This window comes from Bombina bombina, chromosome 7 (assembly GCF_027579735.1).
Source record: "Bombina bombina isolate aBomBom1 chromosome 7, aBomBom1.pri, whole genome shotgun sequence".
In the NCBI taxonomy this organism is placed as follows: Eukaryota; Metazoa; Chordata; class Amphibia; order Anura; family Bombinatoridae; genus Bombina; species Bombina bombina.
This window is the reverse complement of record NC_069505.1, coordinates 13,196,232-13,210,550: the sequence shown is the minus strand read 5'-3', so window position 1 is coordinate 13,210,550 and position 14,319 is coordinate 13,196,232.

The window sequence follows — 14,319 nt, the reverse complement described above, 5'->3', positions numbered from 1 at the left end:
TATACAGTATACACTAATTGTCATATAACTGCATGTAATATACACTACTATACAGAATATGTACAGATACTGATATAAATATACAGTATACACTAATTGTCATATAACTGCATGTAATAGACACTACTATACAGAATATGTACAGATACTGATATAAATATACATTATATACTAATTGTCATATAACTGCATGTAATATACACTACTATACAGAATATGTACAGATACTGATATAAATATACAGTATATACTAATTGTCATATAACTGTATGTAACAGACACTACTATACAGAATATGTACAGATACTGATATAAATATACAGTATACACTAATTGTCATATAACTGTATGTAACAGACACTACTATACAGAATATGTACAGATACTGATATAAATATACAGTATACACTAATTGTCATATAACTGCATGTAATAGTCACTACTATACAGAATATGTACAGATACTGATATAAATATACAGTATACACTAATTGTCATAACTGCATGTAACAGACACTACTATACAGAATATGTACAGGTACTGATATAAATATACAGTATACACTAATTGTCATATAACTGCATGTAATAGACACTACTATACAGAATATGTACAGATACTGATATAAATATACAGTATACACTAATTGTCATATAACTGTGTGTAATCGACACTACTATACAGAATATGTACAGATACTGATATAAATATACAGTATACACTAATTGTCATATAGCTGCATGTAACATACACTACTATACAGAATATGTACAGATACTGATATAAATATACAGTATACACTAATTGTCATATAACTGCATGTAATAGACACTACTATACAGAATATGTACAGATACTGATATAAATATACAGTATACACTAATTGTCATATAACTGCATGTAATAGACACTACTATACAGAATATGTACAGATACTGATATAAATATACACTTTATACTAATTGTCATATAACTGCATGTAATAGACACTACTATACAGAATATGTACAGATACTGATATAAATATACAGTATACACTAATTGTCATATAACTGTGTGCAATAGACACTACTATACAGAATATGTACAGATACTGATATAAATATACAGTATACACTAATTGTCATATAACTGCATGTAATAGACACTACTATACAGAATATGTACAGACACCGAAATAAATATACAGTATACACTAATTACATATAACTGCAAGTAATAGACACTACTATACAGAATATGTACAGATACTGATATAAATATACAGTATACAATAATTGTCATATAACTGCATGTAATAGTCACTACTATACAGAATATGTACAGATACTGATATAAATATACAGTATACACTAATTGTCATATAACTGCATGTAATAGACACTACTATACAGAATATGTACAGATACTGATATAAATATACAGTATACACTAATTGTCATATAACTGCATGTAATAGACACTACTATACAGAATATGTACAGATACTGATATAAATATACAGTATACACTAATTGTCATATAGCTGCATGTAATAGACACTACTATACAGAATATGTACAGATACTGATATAAATATACAGTACTATACACTAATTGTCATATAACTGCATGTAATAGACACTACTATACAGAATATGTACAGATACTGATATAAATATACAGTACTATACACTAATTGTCATATAACTGCATGTAATAGACACTACTATACAGAATATGTACAGATACTGATATAAATATACAGTATACACTAATTGTCATATAACTGCATGTAACAGACACTACTATACAGAATATGTACAGATACTGATATAAATATACAGTATATACTAATTGTCATATAATTGCATGCAATAGACACTATTATACAGAATATGTACAGATACTGATATAAATATACAGTATACACTAATTGTCATATAATTGCATGTAATAGACACTACTATACAGAATATGTACTGATACTGATATAAATATACAGTATACACTAATTGTCATATAACTGCATGTAATAGACACTACTATACAGAATATGTACAGATACTGATATAACTATACAGTATACACTAATTGTCATATAACTGTATGTAACAGACACTACTATACAGAATATGTACAGATACTGATAAAATATACAGTATACACTAATTGTCATATAACTGCATGTAACAGACACTACTATACAGAATATGTACAGATACTGATATAAATATACAGTATATACTAATTGTCATATAACTGCATGTAATAGACACTACTATACAGAATATGTACAGATACTGATATAAATATACAGTATACACTAATTACATATAACTGCATGTAACAGACACTGCTATACAGAATATGTACAGATACTGATATAAATATACAGTATACAATAATTGTCATATAACTGCATGTAACAGACACTACTATACAGAATATGTACAGATACGGATATAAATATACAGTATACACTAATTGTCATATAACTGCATGTAATAGATACTACTATACAGAATATGTACAGATACTGATATAAATATACAGTATACACTAATTGTCATATAACTGCATGTAATAGACACTACTATACAGAATATGTACAGATACTGATATAAATATACAGAATACACTAATTGTCATATAACTGCATGTAACAGACACTGCTATACAGAATATGTACAGATACTGATATAAATATACAGTATATACTAATTGTCATATAACTGCATGTAATAGTCACTACTATACAGAATATGTACAGATACTGATATAAATATACAGTATACACTAATTGTCATATAACTGCATGTAATAGACACTACTATACAGACAATGTACAGATACTGATATAAATATACAGTATATACTAATTGTCATATAACTGCATGTAATAGACACTACTATACAGAATATGTACAGATACTGATATAAATATACAGTATACACTAATTGTCATATAGCTGCATGTAATAGACACTACTATACAGAATATGTACAGATACTGATATAAATATACAGTACTATACACTAATTGTCATATAACTGCATGTAATAGACACTACTATACAGAATATGTACAGATACTGATATAAATATACAGTACTATACACTAATTGTCATATAACTGCATGTAATAGACACTACTATACAGAATATGTACAGATACTGATATAAATATACAGTATACACTAATTGTCATATAACTGCATGTAACAGACACTACTATACAGAATATGTACAGATACTGATATAAATATACAGTATATACTAATTGTCATATAATTGCATGCAATAGACACTATTATACAGAATATGTACAGATACTGATATAAATATACAGTATACACTAATTGTCATATAATTGCATGTAATAGACACTACTATACAGAATATGTACTGATACTGATATAAATATACAGTATACACTAATTGTCATATAACTGCATGTAATAGACACTACTATACAGAATATGTACAGATACTGATATAACTATACAGTATACACTAATTGTCATATAACTGTATGTAACAGACACTACTATACAGAATATGTACAGATACTGATAAAATATACAGTATACACTAATTGTCATATAACTGCATGTAACAGACACTACTATACAGAATATGTACAGATACTGATATAAATATACAGTATATACTAATTGTCATATAACTGCATGTAATAGACACTACTATACAGAATATGTACAGATACTGATATAAATATACAGTATACACTAATTACATATAACTGCATGTAACAGACACTGCTATACAGAATATGTACAGATACTGATATAAATATACAGTATACAATAATTGTCATATAACTGCATGTAACAGACACTACTATACAGAATATGTACAGATACGGATATAAATATACAGTATACACTAATTGTCATATAACTGCATGTAATAGATACTACTATACAGAATATGTACAGATACTGATATAAATATACAGTATACACTAATTGTCATATAACTGCATGTAATAGACACTACTATACAGAATATGTACAGATACTGATATAAATATACAGAATACACTAATTGTCATATAACTGCATGTAACAGACACTGCTATACAGAATATGTACAGATACTGATATAAATATACAGTATATACTAATTGTCATATAACTGCATGTAATAGTCACTACTATACAGAATATGTACAGATACTGATATAAATATACAGTATACACTAATTGTCATATAACTGCATGTAATAGACACTACTATACAGACAATGTACAGATACTGATATAAATATACAGTATATACTAATTGTCATATAACTGCATGTAATAGACACTACTATACAGAATATGTACAGATACTGATATAAATATACAGTATACACTAATTACATATAACTGCATGCAATAGACACTACTATACAGACAATGTACAGATACTGATATACAGGGAGTGCAGAATTATTAGGCAAATGAGTATTTTGACCACATCATCCTCTTTATGCATGTTGTCTTACTCCAAGCTGTATAGGCTCGAAAGCTTACTACCAATTAAGCATATTAGGTGATGTGCATCTCTGTAATGAGAAGGGGTGTGGTCTAATGACATCAACACCCTATATCAGGTGTGCATAATTATTAGGCAACTTCCTTTCCTTTGGCAAAATGGGTCAAAAGAAGGACTTGACAGGCTCAGAAAAGTCAAAAATAGTGAGATATCTTGCAGAGGAATGCAGCACTCTTAAAATTGCAAAGCTTCTGAAGCGTGATCATCGAACAATCAAGCGTTTCATTCAAAATAGTCAACAGGGTCACAAGAAGCGTGTGGAAAAACCAAGGCAAAAAATAACTGCCCATGAACTGAGAAAAGTCAAGCGTGCAGCTGCCAAGATGCCACTTGCCACCAGTTTGGCCATATTTCTGAGCTGCAACATCACTGGAGTGCCCAAAAGCACAAGGTGTGCAATACTCAGAGACATGGCCAAGGTAAGAAAGGCTGAAAGACGACCACCACTGAACAAGACACACAAGCTGAAACGTCAAGACTGGGCCAAGAAATATCTCAAGACTGATTTTTCTAAGGTTTTATGGACTGATGAAATGAGAGTGAGTCTTGATGGGCCAGATGGATGGGCCCGTGGCTGGATTGGTAAAGGGCAGAGAGCTCCAGTCCGACTCAGACGCCAGCAAGGTGGAGGTGGAGTACTGGTTTGGGCTGGTATCATCAAAGATGAGCTTGTGGGGCCTTTTCGGGTTGAGGATGGAGTCAAGCTCAACTCCCAGTCCTTCTGCCAGTTTCTGGAAGACACCTTCTTCAAGCAGTGGTACAGGAAGAAGTCTGCATCCTTCAAGAAAAACATGATTTTCATGCAGGACAATGCTCCATCACACGCGTCCAAGTACTCCACAGCGTGGCTGGCAAGAAAGGGTATAAAAGAAGAAAATCTAATGACATGGCCTCCTTGTTCACCTGATCTGAACCCCATTGAGAACCTGTGGTCCATCATCAAATGTGAGATTTACGAGGAGGGAAAACAGTACACCTCTCTGAACAGTGTCTGGGAGGCTGTGGTTGCTGCTGCACGCAATGTTGATGGTGAACAGATCAAAACACTGACAGAATCCATGGATGGCAGGCTTTTGAGTGTCCTTGCAAAGAAAGGTGGCTATATTGGTCACTGATTTGTTTTTGAATGTCAGAAATGTTTATTTGTGAATGTTGAGATGTTATATTGGTTTCACTGGTAAAAATAAATAATTGAAATGGGTATATATTTGTTTTTTGTTAAGTTGCCTAATAATTATGCACAGTAATAGTCACCTGCACACACAGATATCCCCCTAAAATAGCTATAACTAAAAGCAAACTAAAAACTACTTCCAAAACTATTCAGCTTTGATATTAATGAGTTTTTTGGGTTCATTGAGAACATGGTTGTTGTTCAATAATAAAATTAATCCTCAAAAATACAACTTGCCTAATAATTCTGCACTCCCTGTAAATATACAGTATATACTAATTGTCATATAACTGCATGTAATAGACACTACTATACAGAATATGTAAAGATACTGATATAAATATACAGTATACACCAATTGTCATATAACTGCATGTAATAGACACTACTATTCAGAATATGTACAGATACGGATATAAATATACAGTATACACTAATTGTCATATAACTGCATGTAATAGACACTACTATACAGAATATGTACAGATACTGATATAAATATACAGTATACACTAATTATCATATAACTGCATGTAATAGACACTACTATACAGAATATGTACAGATACTGATATAAATATACAGTATACACTAATTACATATAACTGCATGTAATAGACACTGCTATACAGAATATGTACAGATACTGATATAAATATGCAGTATACACTAATTGTCATAACTGCATGTAACAGACACTACTATACAGAATATGTACAGATACTGATATATATATATATATATATACAGTATATACTAATTGTCATATAACTGCATGCAATAGACACTACTATACAGAATATGTACAGATACTGATATAAATATACAGTATACACTAATTGTCATATAACTGCATGTAATAGACACTACTATACAGAATATGTACTGATACTGATATAAATATACAGTATACACTAATTGTCATATAACTGCATGTAATAGACACTACTATACAGAATATGTACAGATACTGATATAAATATACAGTATACACTAATTGTCATATAACTGCATGTAATAGACACTACTATACAGAATATGTACAGATTCTGATATAAATATACAGTATACAATAATTGTCATATAACTGCTTGTAATAGTCACTACTATACAGAATATGTACAGATACTGATATAAATATACAGTATATACTAATTACATATAACTGCATGTAACAGACACTACTATACAAAATATGTACAGATACTGATATAAATATACAGTATATACTATTTGTCATATAACTGCATGTAATAGACACTACTATACAGAATATGTACAGATACTGATATAAATATACAGTATACACTAATTGTCATATAACTGCATGTAATAGACACTACTATACAGAATATGTACAGATACTGATATAAATATACAGTATACACTAATTGTCATATAACTGCATGTAATATACACTACTATACAGAATATGTACAGATACTGATATAAATATACAGTATACACTAATTGTCATATAACTGCATGTAATAGACACTACTATACAGAATATGTACAGATACTGATATAAATATACAGTATACACTAATTACATATAACTGCATGTAATAGACACTACTATACAGAATATGTACAGATACTCATATAAATATACAGTATATACTAATTGTGATATAACTGCATGTAACAGACAATACTATACAGAATATGTACAGATACTGATATAAATATACAGTATACACTAATTGTCATATAACTGCATGTAATAGACACTACTATACAGAATATGTACAGATACTGATATAAATATACTGTATACACTAATTGTCATATAACTGCATGTAACAGACACTACTATACAGAATATATACAGATACTGATATAAATATACAGTATACACTAATTGTCATATAACTGCATGCAATAGACACTACTATACAGAATATGTACAGATACTGATATAAATATACAGTATACAATAATTGTCATATAACTGTATGTAACAGACACTACTATACAGAATATGTACAGATACTGATATAAATATATTGTATATAGTAAAGTCGCGAACATAAAAATTTGGGTTGGCGAACGTGAACTTCCGCAAAAGTTCGCGAACGGGCGAACCACCATAGGCAGGCAAATTTTAAAACCCACAGGGACTCTTTCTGGCAACAATAGTGATGGAAAAGTTGTTTCAAGGGGACTAACACCTGGACTGTGGCATGCCGGAGGGGGATCCATGGCAAAACTCCCATGGAAAATTACATAGTTGATGCAGAGTCTGGTTTTAATCCATAAAGGACATAAATCACCTAACATTCCTAAATTGTTTGGAATAACATGCTTTAAAACATCAGGTATTATGTTGCATCGATCAGGTAGTGTAAGGGTTACGCCCGCTTCACAGTGACAGACCAAACTTCTCGTTCCTTGTCCTCACTGATGTCATTGAATGTCTCTTCCTCCACCCAGCCAGGTACAACACCAAGGGACCCCCGAAAGGTGACAACAAGCCCCCTGGGACGCCTGCTGTGTTTGGTCTTCCACCTCCTCAAAGCCACCTTCCCCCTCTGACTCCTCTTCTTCTGACTCCTCTCTCTGCGTTGCCTCTCTCTGCGTTATTATAAGGTGTGTTAAGTAGTACTATTCCTATCAGTTTAATCCCTGTTACGTCCCCTATCAGGGGACGTGTATATGGCATGGATTTTAGGAGCCGGGAGATGGAAAAAGATGCTTGGTCGGTCCTCCTACTTCAAATTTGGGGCACTGCACGTGCAATCTAATGTGCCACCAGATAGGAGTGGTGAGTTAAGTAGTTCTATTCTTATCAGTTTAATCCCTGTTATGTCCCCTATCAGGGGACGTGTATATGGCATCGATTTTAGGAACCGGGAGATGGAAAAAGATGCTTGGTCGGTCCTCCTACTTCAAATTTGGGGCACTGCGCGTGCAATCTAATGTGCCACCAGATAGGAGTGGTGTGTTAAGTAGTTCTATTCTTATCAGTTTAATCCCTGTTACGTCCCCTATCAGGGGACGTGTATATGGCATCGATTTTAGGAACCGGGAGATGGAAAAAGATGCTTGGTCGGTCCTCCTACTTCAAATTTGGGGCACTGCGCGTGCAATCTAATGTGCCACCAGATAGGAGTGGTGTGTTAAGTAGTACTATTCTGATCAGTTTAATCCCTGTTATGTGCCTTTTTTTTTGTTTGGTTTTTGAAGCCACAGTGCAGCACCAGAGGCCAGAAAAATTTGGCATGTACACATGCCTGAAAAATTAGGTATTGTTGCAGCCGCTGCTGTAGCAGCGGCCAGAAAAATTGATGTTTGTTTCCCAGGCAGAAAGTGCCCTAAAACATTGCGGCTTGAACCGTAGTTGGTGGCGGATAAGTCACTCAAGTCATCCGGCATTCGAAGATAAAATACAGCAGCGTGTGTACCATTTGTAGCCCAAGGCAGCTCATTTCATCAGGCCTTTTTTACTCGAATGCATCGCCCAATGTCAGTCCCTTCAGGCTCCATCCCTCATTCATCTTAATAAAGGTGTGGTAATCTAGACTTTTTTGACCTAGGTGACTTCTCTTCTCAGTGACAAAACCTCCTGCTGCACAGAAGGTCCTTTCTGAAGGACACTTGAAGTGGGGCAGGCCAGAAGTTCTATCGCAAATTGGGATAGCTCAGGCCACAGGTCAAGCCTGCACACCCAGTAGTCAAGGGGTTCATCACTCCTCAGAGTGTCGATATCTGCAGTTAAGGCGAGGTAGTCTGCTACCTGTCGGTCAAGTCGTTCTCTGAGGGTGGACCCCGAAGGGCTGCGGCGATGCGTAGGACTTAAAAAGCTCTGCATGTCCTCCATCAACAACACGTCTGTAAAGCGTCCTGTCCTTGCCGGCGTGGTCGTGGGAGGAGGAGGATTACTTTCACCTCTTCCCCTGTTAGATTCCCATTGTGCTGTGACATCACCCTTATATGCTGTGTAAAGCATACTTTTTAATTTATTTTGGAACTGCTGCATCCTTTCCGACTTGCGGTAATTCAGTAACATTTCAGGCACTTTCTACTTATACCGGGGGTCTAGTAGCGTGGACACCCAGTACAGGTCATTCTCCTTCAGCCTTTTTTATATGAGGGTCCCTCAACAGGCACGACAGCATGAAAGACCCCATTTGCACAAGGTTGGATGCCGAGCTACTCATGTCCCGTTCCTCGTCCTCAGTGATGTCACTGAAGGTATGTTATTCCCCCCACCCACGTACAACACCACGGGTACCAGATAGGTGACAACGAGCACCCTGGGATGCCTGTTGTGGTTGGTCTTCCTCCTCCTCCTCAAAGTCACATTCCTCCTCTGACTCCTCTTCCTCACAATCCTCTTCCAGTGTTGCCGCAGGTCCAGCAAGCGATGCTGATAAGGCTGTTTCTGGTGGTGATGGTGACCACAACTCTTCCTCTACCTCTTCACGCTCATCTACGGCCTGATCCAGCACTCTTCGCAGGGCACGCTCCAGGAAGAAAACTAATGGTATGATGTCGCTGATGGTGCCTTCGGTGCGACTGACTAGGTTTGTCACCTCCTCAAAAGGACGCATGAGCCTACAGGCATTGCGCATGAGCGTCCAGTAACCTGGCAAAAAAATTCCCAGCTCCGCAGAGGCTGTCCTAGCACCCCGGTCATAAAAATAGTCGTTAACGGCTTTTTCTTGTTGGAGCAGGCGGTTGAACATTAGGAGTGTTGAATTCCAACGTGTCGGGCTGTCGCAAATCAAGCGCCTCACTGGCATGTTGTTTCGCCGCTGGATATCTGAAAAGTGCGCCATGGCCTTGTAGGAACACCTGAAATGGCCACACACCTTCCTGGCCTGCTTCAGGACGTCCTGTAAGCCTGGGTACTTATGCACAAAGCGTTGTACGATCAGATTACACACATGTGCCATGCACGGCACATGTGTCAACTTGCCCAAATTCAATGCTGCCAACAAATTTCTTCCGTTGTCACAAACCACTTTGCCGATCTCCAGTTGGTGCAGAGTCAGCCACTGATCCACCTGTGCGTTCAGGGCGGACAGGAGTGCTGGTCCGGTGTGACCCTCTGCTTTCAGGCAAGTCAACCCCAAGACGGCGTGACACTGCCATATCCGGGATGTAGAATAGTACCTGGGGAGCTTGGGGGGGGGGGTGCCGTTGATGTGGAGCAAGACACAGCAGCAGAAGAGGACTCAACTCAGCCGAGGAGGTTATGGAAGAGGATGGAGTAGGAGGAGTAGAGGAGATGGCAGCAGGCCTGCCTGCAAGTCGTGGCGGTGTCACCAACTCCTCTGCAGAGCCACGCATTCCATGCTTGGCAGCCGTCAGCAGGTTTACCCAATGCGCAGTGTAGGTAACCATGCTTTGCAGACCAGGTATTAGTGGTCAGATGGACTCTTGCCCCAACACTGTGTGCCAGACATGCCATTACTTCCTTTTGCACAATCGAGTACAGGTTGGGGATTGCCTTTTGTGCAAAGAAATCTCGTCTGGGTACCTTCCACTGCGGTGTCCCAATAGCTACAATTTTTTTGAATGCCTCAGACTCCACCAGCTTGTATGGTAAAAGCTGGCGGGCTAAGAGTTCAGACAAGCCAGCTGTCAGATGCCGGGCAAGGGGGTGACTTTGTGACATTGGCTTCTTACGCTCAAACATGTCCTTGACAGACACCTGACTGTGGGCAGATGAGCAGGAACTGCTCAAGGCGAGACACGGAGTGGCGGATGGTTGAGAGGGGGCAGGGAGGACAGCAGTGGTTGACGTGGCTGAAGATGCTGGACCAGGAGGAGGATGGTGGCTTTGAGTTTGTGTTCTGCTTGTACTCATGTGTTGATCCCATAGGCTTTTGTGATGTGCGATCATGTGCCTTCGCAAAGCAGTTGTACCTAGGTGGGTGTTGGACTTCCCACGACTCAGTTTCTTTTGGCACAGGTTGCAAATGGCATCGCTGTTGTCAGAGGCAGACACACAAAAAAACTGCCACACTGCTGAGCTCTGCAATGACCGCATTCTGGTGGTGGCAACAGCATGCGTTGATTGGCGTGCTGTCTGGCTGACCCCGGGTGCCGATGCATGCTGTCTGACTGTGCCACTAGCTCCTTGCGATGACCTCCCCCTGCTTCCAACTCGTCTCCTCCTCCTCTCTGTCTCCCCACCTGAACTTTCCCCCTCTTCTTCTTCTCTTGTAGCGGGCACCTACGTGACATCCACGGACGCATCGTCATCATCAACCGCTTCACTTCTGACAACTCAGCAAAGGAAGCAGCAGCGGGTACAACATCATCATCATCACACCGTACATCCATGTGTGTAATGCTGCCTGACTGAGACATATCCCTGTTATCTACATCCTCTGGCAATAATGGTTGTGCATCACTGTTACTCATCTCTTCCAACTGATGTGTAAATAACTCCTCTGACAGATCAAGTGAAGCGGCTGTGGTGCTAGTCTTGGTGGTGGCGGCAGGCGGGCGAGTGGTAACTTGAGAGGTGCCCGAAGCTAAGCTGGAGGAAGATGGTGCGTCAAGGTTCCGAGCGGAAGCTGTAGAAGATTGGGTGTCCTGTGTTAGCCAGTCAACTATGTCCTCAGAACTGTTCGAGTTCGGGGTACGTGGCCTCTGAACACTGGGCATTATTCTAGGGCCAAAGGGAATCACAGCACCACGACCACGACGGACCCTGCGGGGTGGCCTGCCTCTGCCTGTCATTTTTTTTTCGATTAGTGGTACTATGCGTGCAAGCTACTGTGACAACAGATATGAGTGGCACTGTGCACTGGCAGAAGTTGGCAGAGTAGACGCTGTAGGCCTGACACACACGCTTGCAGAAAACTAACTGCTATTCAATCTATTACAGTCAAAATTGTATTTTTTTTTTTTTTTTTAAATCTACACTACTGTTACACCAGATGTGAGTTGCACTGGGGTGACACTGTGCCCTGGCAGGCAGGCAGGCAGGCACTGAAACGCACACGTGTGAAGGAAACTGACTGCTATTATTTCACAGTGAAAAAAGTGTGTTTTTTTTAAATGTACACTACTGTTACACCAGATATGAGTTGCACTGGGGTGACACTGTGCCCTGGCAGGCAGGCACTGAAACGCACACGTGTGAAGGAAACTGACTGCTATTATTTCACAATCAAAAAAGTGTTGTTTTTTTTAAATCTACACTACTGTTACACCAGATATGAGTTGCACTGGGGTGACACTGTGCCCTGGCAGGCAGGCACTGAAACGCACACGTGTGAAGGAAACTGACTGCTATTATTTCACAGTCAAAAAAGTGTTGTTTTTTTTAAATGTACACTACTGTTACACCAGATATGAGTTGCACTGGGGTGACACTGTGCCCTGGCAGGCAGGCAGGCACTGAAATGCACACGTGTGAAGGAAACTGACTGCTATTATTTCACAGTCAAAAAAGTGTTGTTTTTTTTAAATCTACACTACTGTTACACCAGATATGAGTTGCACTGGGGTGACACTGCCCTGGCAGGCAGGCACTGAAACGCACACGTGTGAAGGAAACTGACTGCTATTATTTCACAGTCAAAAAAGTGTTGTTTTTTTAAAATGTACACTACTGTTACACCAGATATGAGTTGCACTGGGGTGACACTGTGCCCTGGCAGGCAGGCACTGAAACGCACACGTGTGAAGGAAACTGACTGCTATTATTTCACAGTCAAAAAAGTGTTGTTTTTTTTAAATCTACACTACTGTTACACCAGATATGAGTTGCACTGGGGTGACACTGTGCCCTGGCAGGCAGGCACTGAAACGCACACGTGTGAAGGAAACTGACTGCTATTATTTAACACAGTCATAAAAAGTGTTGTTTTTTTTTATATCTACACTACTGTTACACCAGATATGAGTGGTGGCACTGGGCAAGTGGGCACAGTATATGCTGTGAGCCTGAGCTGGCAGGCAGGCAACTGCAATTAGATTACACAGGAGAAAAAAAAAAAAGCAGACTGATGTTCTAGCCCTAAAAAGGGCTTTTTGGGGTGCTGTCCTTACAGCAGAGATCAGATGAGTCCTTCAGGACTGTAGTGGACACTGAATACACTAGCCTAGCTATCGATTTCCCTACTAAATCAGCAGCAGCTACACTGTCCCTCCTCTCACTAAGAATGCAGCTTCCGAATTAATCTAAAATGGATGCTGTCCAGGAGGTGGGAGGGTCTGGGAGGGAGGGTCTGCTGCTGATTGGCTGGAATGTGTCTGCTGACTGTGAGGTACAGGGTCAAAGTATTACTCAATGATGACGAATAGGGGGCCGATCGAACATCGCATGTGTTCGCCCGCCGCGGCAAACGTGAACATGCTATGTTTGCCGGCGAACTATTCGCGACATCACTAGTATCATAGTGTTACCCCCTACTCATGTATTACTCTGGCAATACTGCAAGTTTAGTTTCAGATTTCATTACTCAATAAAAAGGGGAGCAGAGAGGAATGAAAGTTTAATTTTACTTTTGTCTTCTTTCTTCTCCTACTATGTTACTGTGTAAATTACTGTTCTGTTGTGTTATAGGCAATATAAAGTTTAAATCCCTGCAGGGGATTACTGCCACTAAGGGGATTAAAGCAATGCATGTGC